The 13,651-nt window shown below is 53.6% G+C and overlaps 1 protein-coding gene across 3 annotated transcripts in view; it reads left to right on the top strand.

Annotated features, from left to right (window-relative positions):
- Nucleotides 1–13,651, top strand: part of PRDM11 (PR/SET domain 11) — an 88,511-nt gene that overhangs the window by 1,271 nt on the left and 73,589 nt on the right. The gene's annotated exons all lie outside the window — the stretch shown is intronic.

The following is a 13,651-nucleotide window of genomic DNA, read 5'->3' as shown; positions in this document are numbered from 1 at the left end:
GAGTCTAGCCTTCACTCCCCACCTTTCCCTCCTCCCGCTCCCCATCCCCGCAATCCCCAAGGTGCTCTCATCTGCAGAAACTGCGGAGACTTAGAGGCCAATGACCTTTCTCCGGTCAAGGCCAGCACGCCCCAGGCTAGTCGCTGCAATAAGAATACTAATGTCTTGGGCGCTGCACGAAGCTGGCTGAAAAGTTGTACCTTGAAACGGGTTGGGTGATGGCATTAGACCCCCCCTCCCCCCCAGGATGGGCTGGGACTTGGAGAAAAATGTTAAACCTCTCTTCCTTCTTACACGTTTGCTTCACGTGGAGAAAGGCTGTGGTACATAATTTAGAGTGGCTGAAAGGAAACACGCCCAGTTCTTTGTGCACCGTGACAGGAGACAATAATGAGAGATTGTTCTTGATGCCTGGAAACCCAATAAACTTTGGGGTTTTTGTCTGTGCTGGGGCAAAAATAATTTTCCCATGGAGCATCCTGCCTGTGGCACCCAAGCTTGCCTTTGCCCACAGTTCCCCTTGAGGAGAAGGAAGGCCTTGGGAGGTGGGGGTGGCGTCCCTGGGCCAGAATGAACAGGCTGTGGTCTCCTTCCCTGGGGAGTGGGCATGGTCTTGGCCCATCAGCTCTGAGAAGTGAGCAAGCAGAGTACTCCGTGGGCGCATGTCTGAAAACCTCTGCTGGGAATACAGCCTTGGCAAGTTGCATTAGTTTAATGGAAAGAGGCTTGTCCATTGGAATTCTTCCTCGCCCTAATAACTGTGCCGCTGTGGACTTGGTACTGTTACCTGACCTCTCTGAGCCTTGCTTCTCCATCCCTAAAATGGGGCCAACAAAGCTTGTCTGGCAAGGCAGTTGTGAGATCAAATGCAGTGGCAGAGATGAAATGCCTCGCTCATGACTGACACATGATTTAAGAAGCGTTCTCTCTCCCTGGAATTAGTGCCGAACATACTCTCCTGCGAATATCAGAATTGCCCGGCAGGCCCCACCCAGGGCCTCCAAGGAGCAGCTGGGGCCGGATCTAGCTCCCTTCCCCAGTGACATTCTCAAGGATGCAAGGCTCCCCTCACTTGTCCCAGGAGCCCTTGATCAGCCATCACAACCATCATTTATGTACTATTTTGACCTGAGTTACAGTTCTGTCCTTTAGACCCCTTGAGTTGATGTGTTTCATAAATTTGTTCTCCTCGATGCCAAGGAGGCTTCTACCATCTGTATCTTTCCTCCCTGGTTCTAGGTTATTGGCAAGGATGAAGGAAGTAAAGACCACTGGACTGAGTTAGGAGTCATAGCTGCTTATTCGGCTGCCTCCTTCGCCTGCCCTCCTGGCTATCTCATGGTCATGACTAACACATTGGGTCTCAGGCTGTCATAACTTCCTCCCTAAACTGCCTCCAGGGCTCTAATCTTGGCCAGGACTACCACCATCCTACTAGTCCTCAAGGCAGAAAGCTGGATGCCTCTGTTCCCCCACCCCAATCCATTCCATCTCCAGATCTAGAGAACTTTACACCTAGATCCCGTCCACTTCTCTCCATCTCCTCCTCCCAGCTTTTTAGTGAAGTCACCGCTGTCACTCCCCAGGACAATAGCAAGATCCTCCTCACTGCCCAACTGCAACCTCTCCTCCATGCCAATCTCAGCAGCATTATCACAGCCAGAGTGTCTGTTCCAACGATTACATCAGGCTTTCCATGTCCTGCTTAAGACACTAACAAGTCTGCCCAGTGCTTTTGAATAAGGAACCAAATTATTAGCATGACCTAAAGGCCTCGGAGTGACCTGGCCCCTGCCCTTGCCTTGGCCTCATCTCCCATCCTCCCTTGGATCTCTGCACACCAAGCCTTGTTCTCCCCTGCACTTGCTGGTCCCTCCTTCTGGAATATTGACACAGTTGTGAGCTAATGAATGAGGTAAGGTTGGTAAAGAGCCAGAGGGGGTGGGAGAGTCTGGTCCTTAATGCTCGCCCATAAATATTTCCAGTTCATCCGGGCACATGGTAGGATTGAATCTAGGTCCCCTTGTGCTTGAGTAGGGCCATGTGACTGAGCAGTGAGTTGTGAACTATAGTGATACACGTCATTTCTGGACCAAAGCATTTACTTTCTGGGATGGACCCTCCAGAGTGCTCTCTTCCTGTGGCATGGCGCCTGGCAGTAGGTGGGATGGTGGCTGCTTCTGCTAGCCTGGGTCCCTGCATCACCATATGAGTGGAGCCCTATGATGTCCTACGGTGGACATGCAACGTGAGTGAAAACTAAACCTTTGTTGTTTTAAACTACTGAGACTTGGGGGCTGTTTGTTACTGCAGCGTAACCTAACCTTGCCTGTCCTGACTGACACAGCCACTAGAGGAGTATTCCAGGCAGAGGCAAGTACGCCTGACCCTTGAACAACATGGGTTTGAACCGCACGGGTCTCCTTATGTGCGGATTTTTAAACCCATGTTGTTCAAAGATCAACTGTACACACAGACTTGGGGAGGCTCATCCTCCGCAGCCAGGGTGACCTTTTTGACAAATCTGAGTCTATCAGCCCCTGCCTGAAACACCTCCAGGGACTCCCACTGCTGTTAGGAGAAAGACAGAAATCCTTAAGCTGCCTCAAGACCCAATGGGGACACCATCTTGCATCCCTGTGTTTGTCATGTTCTGCCTGGTACTTTTCTCATGTTGTCCTCCGTTCTGACCACGCATTCCGCTCTGCTGCTTAGGCCTCATTCTTCATCTTTCAACTTCAGCATCACCTCTTCAGGGAAGCCCTCCCTGATGAGGTCAACCCCCGCATGACAGGCTCTCATGGACCCATGGCCCCCTCCTTTGTAGCACTCATCTTAGTAGCCATTTTACGTTTATTAGTGTATTATTGATTGGCAGCCTCTCTTTCATCAGACCATAAACTGCCGGTGCAGGGTGTGGGTTGGCCTGTGCATGCCCCTGTATTTCCAGTGTCTGCACACGAGCTGTTCGATAAATACCTTCTGACGAGTCCTTGAGCATTGACTGTGGGCGCACGTTGTGCTGGGGGCTAAGGACAGGATTAATGGGCCCTGCTTCCCTGGGGCATGGGCAGGGGGGTCTAGCTGGAAGGACCATTGTACTGGGATATACAGGAGGAATTGATTTCCAAAAGGGCAAGAGTGTGAGATTTTGCAGAATTTTGAGGCCTCTGCTGATCTGGAGAGAATATGATTCTGGGAAGGGTCACACAGTAGGAGATTCAGGGATGACGAAGATGAGAATAATGGTGATGAAGGCAGCTATTGTTTATGGAAAACTTCCTGTGTGCAGGTATGGTACTAAGCATGTCACATCCCTGTGCAGAGAACAGCTGCACAAGGTAGGGATTCCAATTTCCGTTTCACAGATGGGGAAGCTGGAGGCCCAAGAGGTGAAGTAAGGGAGCCAGGATTAGTCGTATGGCCAGGACTGGAACCCCGGCAGTCTGATGTCATCTCCTTAAGATTGCCCTCTTAGTGTGAGGGCAGAGAACTGCAGACCCACCAAGAAGTCCCTTTGGAAATGTCACATTGGGTTATAAAACCCTCACTGGAGAGCAAGTTTCCAGGAGGAAACCTACCCCCAACAGTGGGGTTTGAGCAAGGGGGAATTCTAGCTCAGAGGTGCCTGGTGGCCTTGGTGCCAGGGGTGGTCTGGAACCATCTGGTGCACCGCCACTTCTGCTGGGGTTCTGGCATTCTTGGAGGCCCCAGAGCCCATGTTCTCAGAATGGGGCCTGGAAAGGGCTTTCCTGCAGCTGGCCCAGGGGCTGCACCGGAAAAATAAGCCATGCAGAAAGAAAAAAAAACAATGAAGAAGAAAGAAAAATGTGCTGTTATTTTTAAAAAGCCCGTTTCCTATTGCAGATCTGTATCTGTGTTGCAAAGGCCTGTGTTCCCCCAGTGCAGCATACTCGTGGGGGCGTCCCTTAGCTAAGGCTCTGTAAGAGGGAGGCCAGGGTGCCCTTCAGTCTTTCATTCGTTCACCAGGTGGTCAGTGCACATGTGCTTAACCTGTGCCAGGCACTGTGCTGGGTTTGGGGAGCAGTGCGGAACCCAGACCTTCCTCACAGAACTCAGACCAGCATGGGAGGTGGGCAGTTAACCAGGCAGTTACGGGTTATAGCAGAAGGATGCCAGGGCTAGGGCCATGGACTCTAAGTCAAGGAAGGCTTCCCGGAAGAGGAGGCCTTTCTGCTGAAGGATGAGTAGGATTTGGAAAGCAAAGATGGGACAGGATTCCAACATGGGGGATGGCTTGTACAAAGGCGTGGCACATAGTAGGGTTTGGAGAGGCTCTCATCATTCATTTGGCTGGAGAGTGTGTATAAGGGAGGAAGTGGAGAGAGATGAGCCTGGAAGAGAATAATAGTAATAATAATAATAATGATGATGATGGCCGAAACCGGTTTGGCTCGGTGGATAGAGCGTCGGCCTACGGACTGAAGGGTCCCGGGTTCGATTCTGGTCAGGGGCATGTGCCTGGGTTGCGGGCACATCCCCGGTGGGAGATGTGCAGAAGGCAGCTGATCGATGTTTCTCTCTCATCGATGTTTCTAACTTTCTATCTCTCTCCCTTCCTCTCTGTAAAAAATCAATAAAATATTTATATATAAAAATAATAATGATGATGATGATGATGATGATGTGACTGACACACGAGTCCTGGCTGTTCCTCAGGACCTTTGCATTGGCTGTTCCGCTCCCTAGAACAGTCTTACCTGTTATCTCCATGGCAGGCTCCCTCACCTCCATCAGATTTATTTGCATATCACCTTCTCATGGACACGTTTGTGTTTAAAATTGCAACCCATATCCCTTTACCCACTTCCCTGCTTTTCTTCCTTAGTATGTAGCTCATATAACAAGCCCTATGTTTTACTTATTTACTTTGTCTTTGGCTCCCTCCCTTAATTATAATGTAAGTTCCTAGAGAGCTGGGATTTTTGTCAGTTTTATTCATTGCTATAAAGCAGTGCATAGCACATAGTAGGACCTCATATATGTGTGGAATGAGTCCATTAAGAATTTATTACATGCAAAGTGCTTTTCATGTATTTTCTCATTTAATCTTCTCAGCAGAGCCCTGATATTGGTACTGTCATTTCCCCATTCTTTAGGGGAAATAGGAAATTGAGGCTCAGGGAGGTGGAATAACTTGCCCAAGGTGTCCCAGATGGTAAGCGGCAGAGCTGGGATTCGAACCCAAGCTGCCTGGCTCCTGAGCCTCCTGCCTAACTCTGATGCTTTTCCCCAGCCAGGGTGTAAAATGTCGTGACCACTATGCCGAGGAGTTCACATTCTGTCTGTGAGGCTGCAGGTACCACAGCGGGTTTTATGATGAGAAAGCCCACATGGAGATGAGATCCGAGTCCCAGAGGTCAGCAGCAGCAGCGGCTGGGTGTGAGGCTGGAGGCAGGGAGGCTGATTAGGAGGCTATTGCAGTCATCAAGGTAGGAGAGGAGGAGGAGGAGGAAGAGGGCTTGGTGGTGGCCATTCCAAAGGGGGAGGTTGGGAGCCCTCCACACTGGGGTTTAGGATGGGTGGGTCAGGGCACACTTCTTGGGGCCACAGGTTCCCTAGTGTGCCTGGTTTCTGTTTCTGAGTAGCCAGCGCACCCCCAGATAAGACCTGGCAAAGTGCCTTGGGCTGGCCTCTTGGCAGGGAGTGGGTAAGAGAGAGGGAACCAGGGGGGTGAGTGGGGGCAGCGCTGTGGTCTGGAGAGGGGTGTGGGCCTCAGGTTCAGCTCTGTCCAGTCACTTGGCAGCTGGGAGACCTGGGCAAGAGGCTGTCCCTCTTGTGGTTGCCAGTTTCCTCATCTGGAAAGCAGGGTGATAATAGTGCTGGTTTCATGGAGACCCCAGAAGTACCAATGTGTGGCATAGGGCCAGCTCTGGGGCTACCTCCTCAGGTGTGAATGTTCCAGGGCATGGAAATTATCTGAGAGAGAGAGAGAGAGAGAGAGAGAGAGAGAGAGAGAGAAGAAGAGAGGAGAGAGGAGAGAGATCTTTTTACCCAAAGATGAACAGACCACACCTTCAGACACTTCCACACCACCCATGGGCTTGTGTTTAAAGCCAAGCGCGTCTGTGCCTCAGTTTCCATTTCTGTAAATGGAGAGAGTACTGTCAGTTTTGCATTACATTCTGTGGGAGAACATTTCTCTTCTGTGTTTTCAGGACCCAAGTTTAAGAGGAACATGTATTGAGCACAAGGGCACTTGACAACAGCCCCGTGAGCTCGCTGCCATATCCATTTATGGACAAAGAGACTCAGGTTCAGAAAGGTTAAGTGACTAGCTCTACGTCACACAGCCATAATCTAATCTTTCCAATCACCTCGAGAAAACCACATTTACTAGTTATAAAGGAAGGCTTAGGGGTCGCCTGCTTGTTACATAACAACTCCTAGCAGGTCCCCTGGGTGCTTTAAACACAGGATTTGATTTATAAGCTATTGCTTTGCATGCTGGGTCCAGGACCCTCTCCCCTTCCTAAGAACTGGCAGGCACATCTGGACAGACCAAGAGCCTCCAATGCAGTGACACTGGGTGAGGGGGCGGAGCTGGACAGGGCAGAAGGCTGCTGGCCATCCCACTCCTCAGCATCAGCCTGGGATCTAGGTGGGTGCAGAGGGCTGGGGACCCTGTTTGCAAACTGAGGCTCTGGGCCTCTGGGGCCTTCAGTGCCTTCTAGGGCTTTCCCTTCCACCCCCTCTCTTCCCCACCCCACCTGATATATAAGGGGACCCAGGACTCTCTTCCCACCATCACCTCCCAAATCCCCTATGGTTAGCCCCAGAAGAGCAGGTCAGTTCTCAAGGCCCCCATTTCACAGTTAAGAAAACTGAGGCTCAGAGAGGGGAAGTGGCTTACTTAAGGTCCTACAGCTTAGGGAGTGACCAAGCTAAAATTCTACCCCCAAATCTAGCACCCCTTCCTCTGCACCCAGTCCTCCTCCTAAAATCACAACAGAAAGGGGACCTCTGAGAGCGCTTGGCTCAGTCCCATGCCCCACCCTCCAAACGGAGAGGCCGGCTGGCCACTGCTTGAATATCTGCAGGGGCAGGAGTTCACCCCGGGGAATGTATTTGAGGGAACTTAGGGTGGGGAGGGGTGGTGACCAGTGGGCTCCTTCTCCCAGGCTCATGTGAGGTTCAGGCAAGAGTGGGACCAGCAGGCAAGAAGATCAACTTGACTTGGGAACTGAGCTGGGCTGGTATGGACGTCACCAAGCAAGTCAATGTGGAACCGCTCCCACAATGTCAGCTTTCCCAGAGTGCCTTCTTCCCCTATCTCACACTCTCCCCGAGGGACAGGGGCGAGGGCCAGGAAGGGATCCTGCTGCCCAGTGTCCAGGGCATGGCTGGCTGGGAGTCTCCGGCCAGCAGAGGGGCCTGGGGAGCCAGCCCAAGGGACCCACAGCCCTAGAAGGGAGTGAGCCTCTGAGGCAAAGCCAACTGGGGTGGACCCAGCATTGCCATGGCCCAAGGTACAGAGAGGGTGGGCCCTGGGTGGGCGGGTAGGTGGGTGGGTAGGGTGGAGGTTGCATTCTGGGGCTGTGCCTGACCTCACAGCCCAGCCCTTCAAATGCCCCGACCCAAACGGGGTGGCATTTTCCAAGGCGGTTCAAGATCCCTCCTCAGACCAGCTATGTTCCAGAGGAAAAGCCGGGGGGAGGAGGGGAGGAAGTGAAGAGGATCAGAGGTTCAAGGTGCCCCAGGGGTGGGGGTGAGAAAGGAGAAGCCTCTTAGCCTGGGGAAGGGGAGGACAGGTTGGTGAAATCTTCAAAGAGAATCAGCATGTTTAGCAGCCAGGGAAGAATTTACCCCAGAGAGAAGAGGTTGGGTTTTGGGGGGAGGTGAGCGGAAAGGACGAATCCAGGGCAGAGTTTCTGGCTTGGCTACCCCCAACCTTTTATAAACATCAATAACAGCCAAGCCTGAAGGAGGCTTCTTGGTGTCTGGGCCCTGCCTGAAGCACTCACATGCTGCTCGGTGATGCTGGTGTTACTAGCCTCCGTTTACAGAGGAGAAATTGAGGCCCAGAGAAGTGAAGTGACTTACCCAAGGCCACACAGCTATGAAAGGCTGAGGCGGGATTTGAACCCAGCCTGTCTAACTCTGGAGTCTGAGCTTTTCATCGCTGCATGGGGCTGCCTGTCTGCTACTGCCGTGGGAAATGGTGTTAGGAACCTGTGCTGGGAGGGAGGGTGGACTGGAGGACTTGCAGCCCCTAATGGCGGCTTCCTGAAGCTGGGTCGTATGGAGATACAACATTGGCCAGCTGTGCTTCTGTGTGCTCACCTGAAAGACGCAGCTGCCTAGCGCAGGCACTGCCCACATTACAGGGTTGTTGGGACCTTCCGATCCAATATTTGGGTCAGTAGATGGAGCGCCCCCTTGGGCTCTGGAGGTCCAAACATAAACACATGACTTGATGGGCCGGGCACACAGGTTCCTCTGGGAACCCCAAGTGTAGGGCCTGCCAGTGCCTCAGAGGAGGTGGTCTGCAGACCCTGGCCCATGTGTGAGCTCTGTGTTCCTGCAGCAAGATAGGTGTAGACATGGAGAGTACACATTGAGATACTCATACTGCAACTTGACATTGCCTCGTCAGGTTTTATTGGAATTTACAAAAGCATCCGTTGGCAACAGATTGGAAAACTTAAAAAGTCACTTTACCACAAATAGTTTGAGCAGCTCTGGCCCAGATCCTAATTGTGATTGAAGGTAGGAAGTGCCCTACTTGCTCAGGGATGTGGTGGGGGCGCGGGGCGGGGGGCGGGGGCGGGCGGGAGCTAGTCATTCCGCCACTGGCAGTGGGGGAGGGAGAGCATAGGGTTGGCTTCCCAGAAGTGATGCTGGGCTGAACTGGACCTTGCAGGAGGAATCGAAGTTTGCCAGGTGTAAGAAGAGGGAGGGGCATTTTCGGCACTGGGAACAGTATGTACAATGGCAGGCAGCGCAGGGCCCCTGTGGTTCAGGGAATGGCAAGTGACCTGGGGTGTTTGGAGAAGAAGTGGGGGAGACCTCCCTGGAGAGGCAGATTTGGGCCAGATGGGGAAGGCCTTGAATGCCAGGCTAAGGACTTGAGACTTCCAGACTATCCTGGAGGCAGTGGAAGTGAGCTAAGGTCACAGCTAAGTAGGGGCTACACAGGACTGCAGGGGCCGTGAGGGTGTCTCCCTTCGGTCCTCAGCCTTCAGGAAGGTGTCCCTCATCCTCCTGAGGCAGCAGCCCCGTAGTTCAGCCTGGCTGTCCTGGCTGGATAGGCAGGCAATTTCGGTGTGAGTGGCAGGCCTTCCAGGCTGTCCTGGTCAGTGGGTTGGCATCTGGTGTGGTTGGCTGGCCATGGGAGAATCCTCTCGTCCCCATTGCCCTAAGCAATCAGTGCAGTGCGCAGTCAAAGTGGGTGTGCCGGCCACCCGCTAGGAGTCCAGCGTCTGCGCAGGAGTATGAGCAGGAGGAGGGAGGGCTGAGGTTTGAGGCTGGGGTTGGGGGTTGGCCAGACACTGGGAGCCTGGTGTGTGACTGTGTGGGGTCCGTTTAGGAGGTGAGCGTGGACGATGGCCTAAAGTTGCTTCCTGTACAAACCCCCTGACAGGCCAAGGCGGAGGCTTGCATTTGTAGCCTGGGGAGTGAACACTAGTTAGAAGGCGTGAGGAATGGCTTACGACCTAACCTGGGCCAGCTCGAGGGAGCAGACAGTCACTGTTGGGGAGCTGCTGCCATGGTCCTTGGCTCTGGTGCAACCGCCTGTCCCGAGAGGAGCCGACCTGCCCTGTCCTGGGGCTGCTGGGAACAGACCACGCTGTGCCCGGGCCTGCATGTGGCCGCAAGTCCTTGGAGAGTGCCAGCCTGCCTGGGAGGGAGCGGTGGGAAGCGCCTCTCCCGCCAGCCCCACCTACAACCTCCTCCTGGGGCCCCTGTTCAGGGTGGCTCAGCCGCTCGCTCCCTCCCTGCAGCTCCCTGTCAGCTGGGCCCCACACAGCAGGCCAGGCTGGCTGGCTGCCTTTCAGGGGGAGTCCAGCTGCCTGGGATCCGTGGGATGGGGCTGGGCAGGCTTTAGGGCCAAGTGTCATGGAGGTGCTTTGGTTCTGATAGTGGCCTTGATTGTTCTTGGAGGCTTGACTGCTTGGACCTCCCGGGCTCTCTGCCTTGGCTGCTCCCACGCTGGACTCACTATTCGCCATCGGCCCAGGGTCTCCCTGAGGTGGGATAGGCTTGTCCTGCTGCTGCAGCGTCCCAGACCTGGTGCTTCCACTGTGAGTACCGGGCAGCCCTCCTGGCTTCTCAGTGACCCCTCTTCCCAAAGACCCCCTGGCCTGTTCTGCACGGCCCAGGCCCCTTTACCTCCCAGATCAAACCCTCCAAGGCCACGCCCTTTGCTCCTGGCAGCCTGGCAGCTTCTCGGTGACTGAGCTTTGCTCTTCCTCTCTGTGATTCCCCTTGTGGTCTGTCGCCTGTCCCTGCCCCAGTTCCCTGGGCTACCGGTGAGGTGAGGACTCACTGGCCTGGCTCCAAGGGGCCCAATCCCCCAGTTTCAGGTAGAAACCAGACTCCTTCCTGGCACCTGCCAGTGGCTCCCTGCCCTCCTCGAGCACCCTGGCCCTCGGCCCAGGACAGTGGCCAAGAAAGGCTCCACTGCCCTTTCGGACTCTCTCCTGGCTCCTGCGCCCTTCTCTCTGCCTGGAGAATCCCTCTGCCAGCTTCCTTCCCGGTTCTTCCCTGGGGCCAGCGACGGGCTCCATTCTGGCTGAGCCCCGGGCTCCCAGACTCGCAGAAGGTCCTCTGCGTTTGGAGCTCCGTGTTGTCACCTCCTCTCAGTGCTCAGTGCCCATGGCATAGACGGGGCATCGCACTGTGTGGGAGTCTGAGTGGCACTCATGGAGGCTATCTGGATGTATCTCCTTTTGCCTACACAGCAGGCTGGAAGGTAGATACTATGAGCCCATTATGCAGATGAGGGAGTTGAGGCTTCAGGGGGTTCAGATTTTGTCAAGGTCTTATAGGAAGTCGGGGGCACAGCTGGGACTCAGACTCACATCTCTTGGCCCTTCTCTCCACCCCATAGCTGTGTTGAAGGTAAGAACTTCATTGACCTTTGCTTGTTGTCTTCTCAGGGGCCAGTGCCTGACTAGGGCCAGGGCTGTGCCCGGGGCTGGCTCAGCCCCTTGGGGGTTAGGGCTCAGTGGTTGCCTGGCCTCAGTGTCACAGTCAGAGGTGATCAGTCCTGTGAGCTTTTCACATCCACGTTCTCCTCACTTCCTAAACTCTCGCCCCCAATGTGAGTTCCTCCCAGGGATACGGCGTCTACTCTGGGAGTCAGGCTGACACAGGGCATGCAGGCCAAGGCTGGGGGCTGCTGGGACAGGGGATGGGCAGGAGTCACGGGGAAGGGGAGAGGGAGAGTCTGGGCAGCAGGAGACCGACTCTCAGCGGCTAGGCTGTGCACCGCTGACCTGACGGAAGCACAGTGAGGGCCCGCAGCTCCCACCTCTCCCTTCTCCAGGGCCTGAGCTCTGTGCTTCCTGAAAGCCGTTCCTGCTGCGGGGAGACCGAGGGCCTTGCTCCTGATGAAGCGCTGAGGGCCAGCTAACCCACCTCTCCTTGAGCTATTTAAATTCTCTCTAATCACCCAACCCCAACAAACCTCCAGGGACTAGTAGCTCACTGTTCCCAAGGCAACTCCTTGTGTCTTTTCTATGTTGTTTTACTGGGTTTTAATTATGTAAGGAATACAAGTACATTTTTACTATTAAAAAAATCAAATATTATTTAAAAAGCTAAACATTATCTTCCTGATAACACAACATTCTAGCTTCCTCCTCACGGGTAATCATCACAGTTATGACTGTGCTATCTATCCTTCTAGATCTTCCCCTGTACATTGCCACACTACAGGAATATGTCCCATTATAGTGTGTGTATGTGTCATGTAGTCATTCTGCAAATTGCTTTACTCGCTTACCTTTGGAGCTAGGAAATCTAGTCACGGTTTCACACAGTGAGCTGCCATAATATTCTCTCTCTCTCTCTCTCTCTCTCTCTCTCTCTTTCTTTCTCTCTCTCTCTCGCCTTTTTACTGATACACAGTGGTTTTGGGGAGGATCCTCATTACTTATTTAGCCATTCCCCTGCTGCTGGACATTTAGATTAAATCTGATTTTATTCTTGTGCGCCTTCCTGGGCGTATCTAGAGTAGCTACTGTTGGGTTCTAGGAGCCTGTTGCATTTTAAAACAATTATTGAACACTATTTAAAGTCTGTCCAGTGAGCCTTTGCATAGAACCAGTTGTCTCCCTGTGGGTCCTCCACTATTCCTGGCTCACTTCTTTAGAGCTAGAGAGAACGTCTGCTTCCCTGTCCCCCCAGTCCCCAGAGAGCTGGGAACAGGCCGTGGCCCTGCAGCCGTTCTCCCTCTCACTCGGGTTTTTCCGCCTTTACTCAAAAGGCTCGTTGAGTAACCCTGCTCCTGGGCGGCTGTGGAGGTGAGTGGTCTCTGGAGTCGGAATTCCTTGGTTGAAATCCTGGTCTTTCTGGGGATCTTACTTAGCCTCTCTGTGCCTTAGTTTCATCCTCTGTCGACTAGAGATGACAATAGCATCTATGTCATCAATGCTATTGTCTTGAGCTGCTGTGCAGACCAATCAAGTCAGCCAACACGTGTACGGCGCAAACACCGTGCCAGGCAAATAGTAACATCCCAGTGCTGTTATTGTCCTGGCTCTCCCGTCTGTATCAGCTCCAGACCCCGCGCTGCGGGCAGAGGGCCTGCGTTCCTGGTGCGCAGCCTGGATGGCTCCAGCCTTTGCCAGCGGCTTCATCCCACTGCCCCCTGATTTCCCAGAGGAGGCTGCTGCCTGGGAATGCAGCGGGCATCGGGTTTCTGCCCAGGTTGGCCCTGCAGGTGCTGGACCGGGGCCTACGGGGAGGGAAGGAGGTCAGCCTGACCCTCTGCTTGGCGGTGGTGGCCAGGAGCCTGGTAACGTAACCCCACACCTCGGGCAGATTCACCGGCTCTCAATGGGGCCTGTGTGGCCGGGGATTTGATCTCCCTTGGCCTGCACGGTGGGCAGCAGAAGAAAGCAGCTTGGGGCCAGCCTCTCCCCTGGGAGTCCTGGGGCCTCTCTGGGCCACACTGGCTGGCCCAGGCATGGGTTTGCCTGGGACAAATCACTGCATGCGATTGTATATTTAATGCTGGGAGGGATGGCCTTTTTTGCTTTTTTCCTCATGACTCTTCCCCCCCTTGCCCCCCGCCGTCTTTTCAGGTTCTAAACCACCTTTATGTCACCATCTAATCCAGCGGTTCTCAACCTGTGGGTCGCGACCATCAGAAAACACATATAGCATATCAGATATTTACATTACGATTCATAACAGTAGCAAAATTACAGTTATGAAGTAGCAACCAAAATAATTTTATGGTTGGGGATCACCACAACATGAGGAACTGTATTAAAGGGTCGCGGCATCAGGAAGGTCGAGAACCACTGAATCAGTTTCTCAAAGCCACCTCTGAAACAGGCAGCCTGGCTAAGGCCATTGCACGGATGTGGAAACTGAGGCTCAGAGAGGTTAAGTGACTTTCCCCAAACCACATAGTTAGCTACTGACGGACTCAGTAACATACCCAGGCCATCTGGCT

Source organism: Myotis daubentonii, chromosome 9, assembly GCF_963259705.1.
Source record: "Myotis daubentonii chromosome 9, mMyoDau2.1, whole genome shotgun sequence".
NCBI classification, from domain to species: domain Eukaryota; kingdom Metazoa; phylum Chordata; class Mammalia; order Chiroptera; family Vespertilionidae; genus Myotis; species Myotis daubentonii.
Note: the sequence above shows the minus strand (reverse complement) of the source record. Positions and strands in the feature narration are given on the sequence as shown.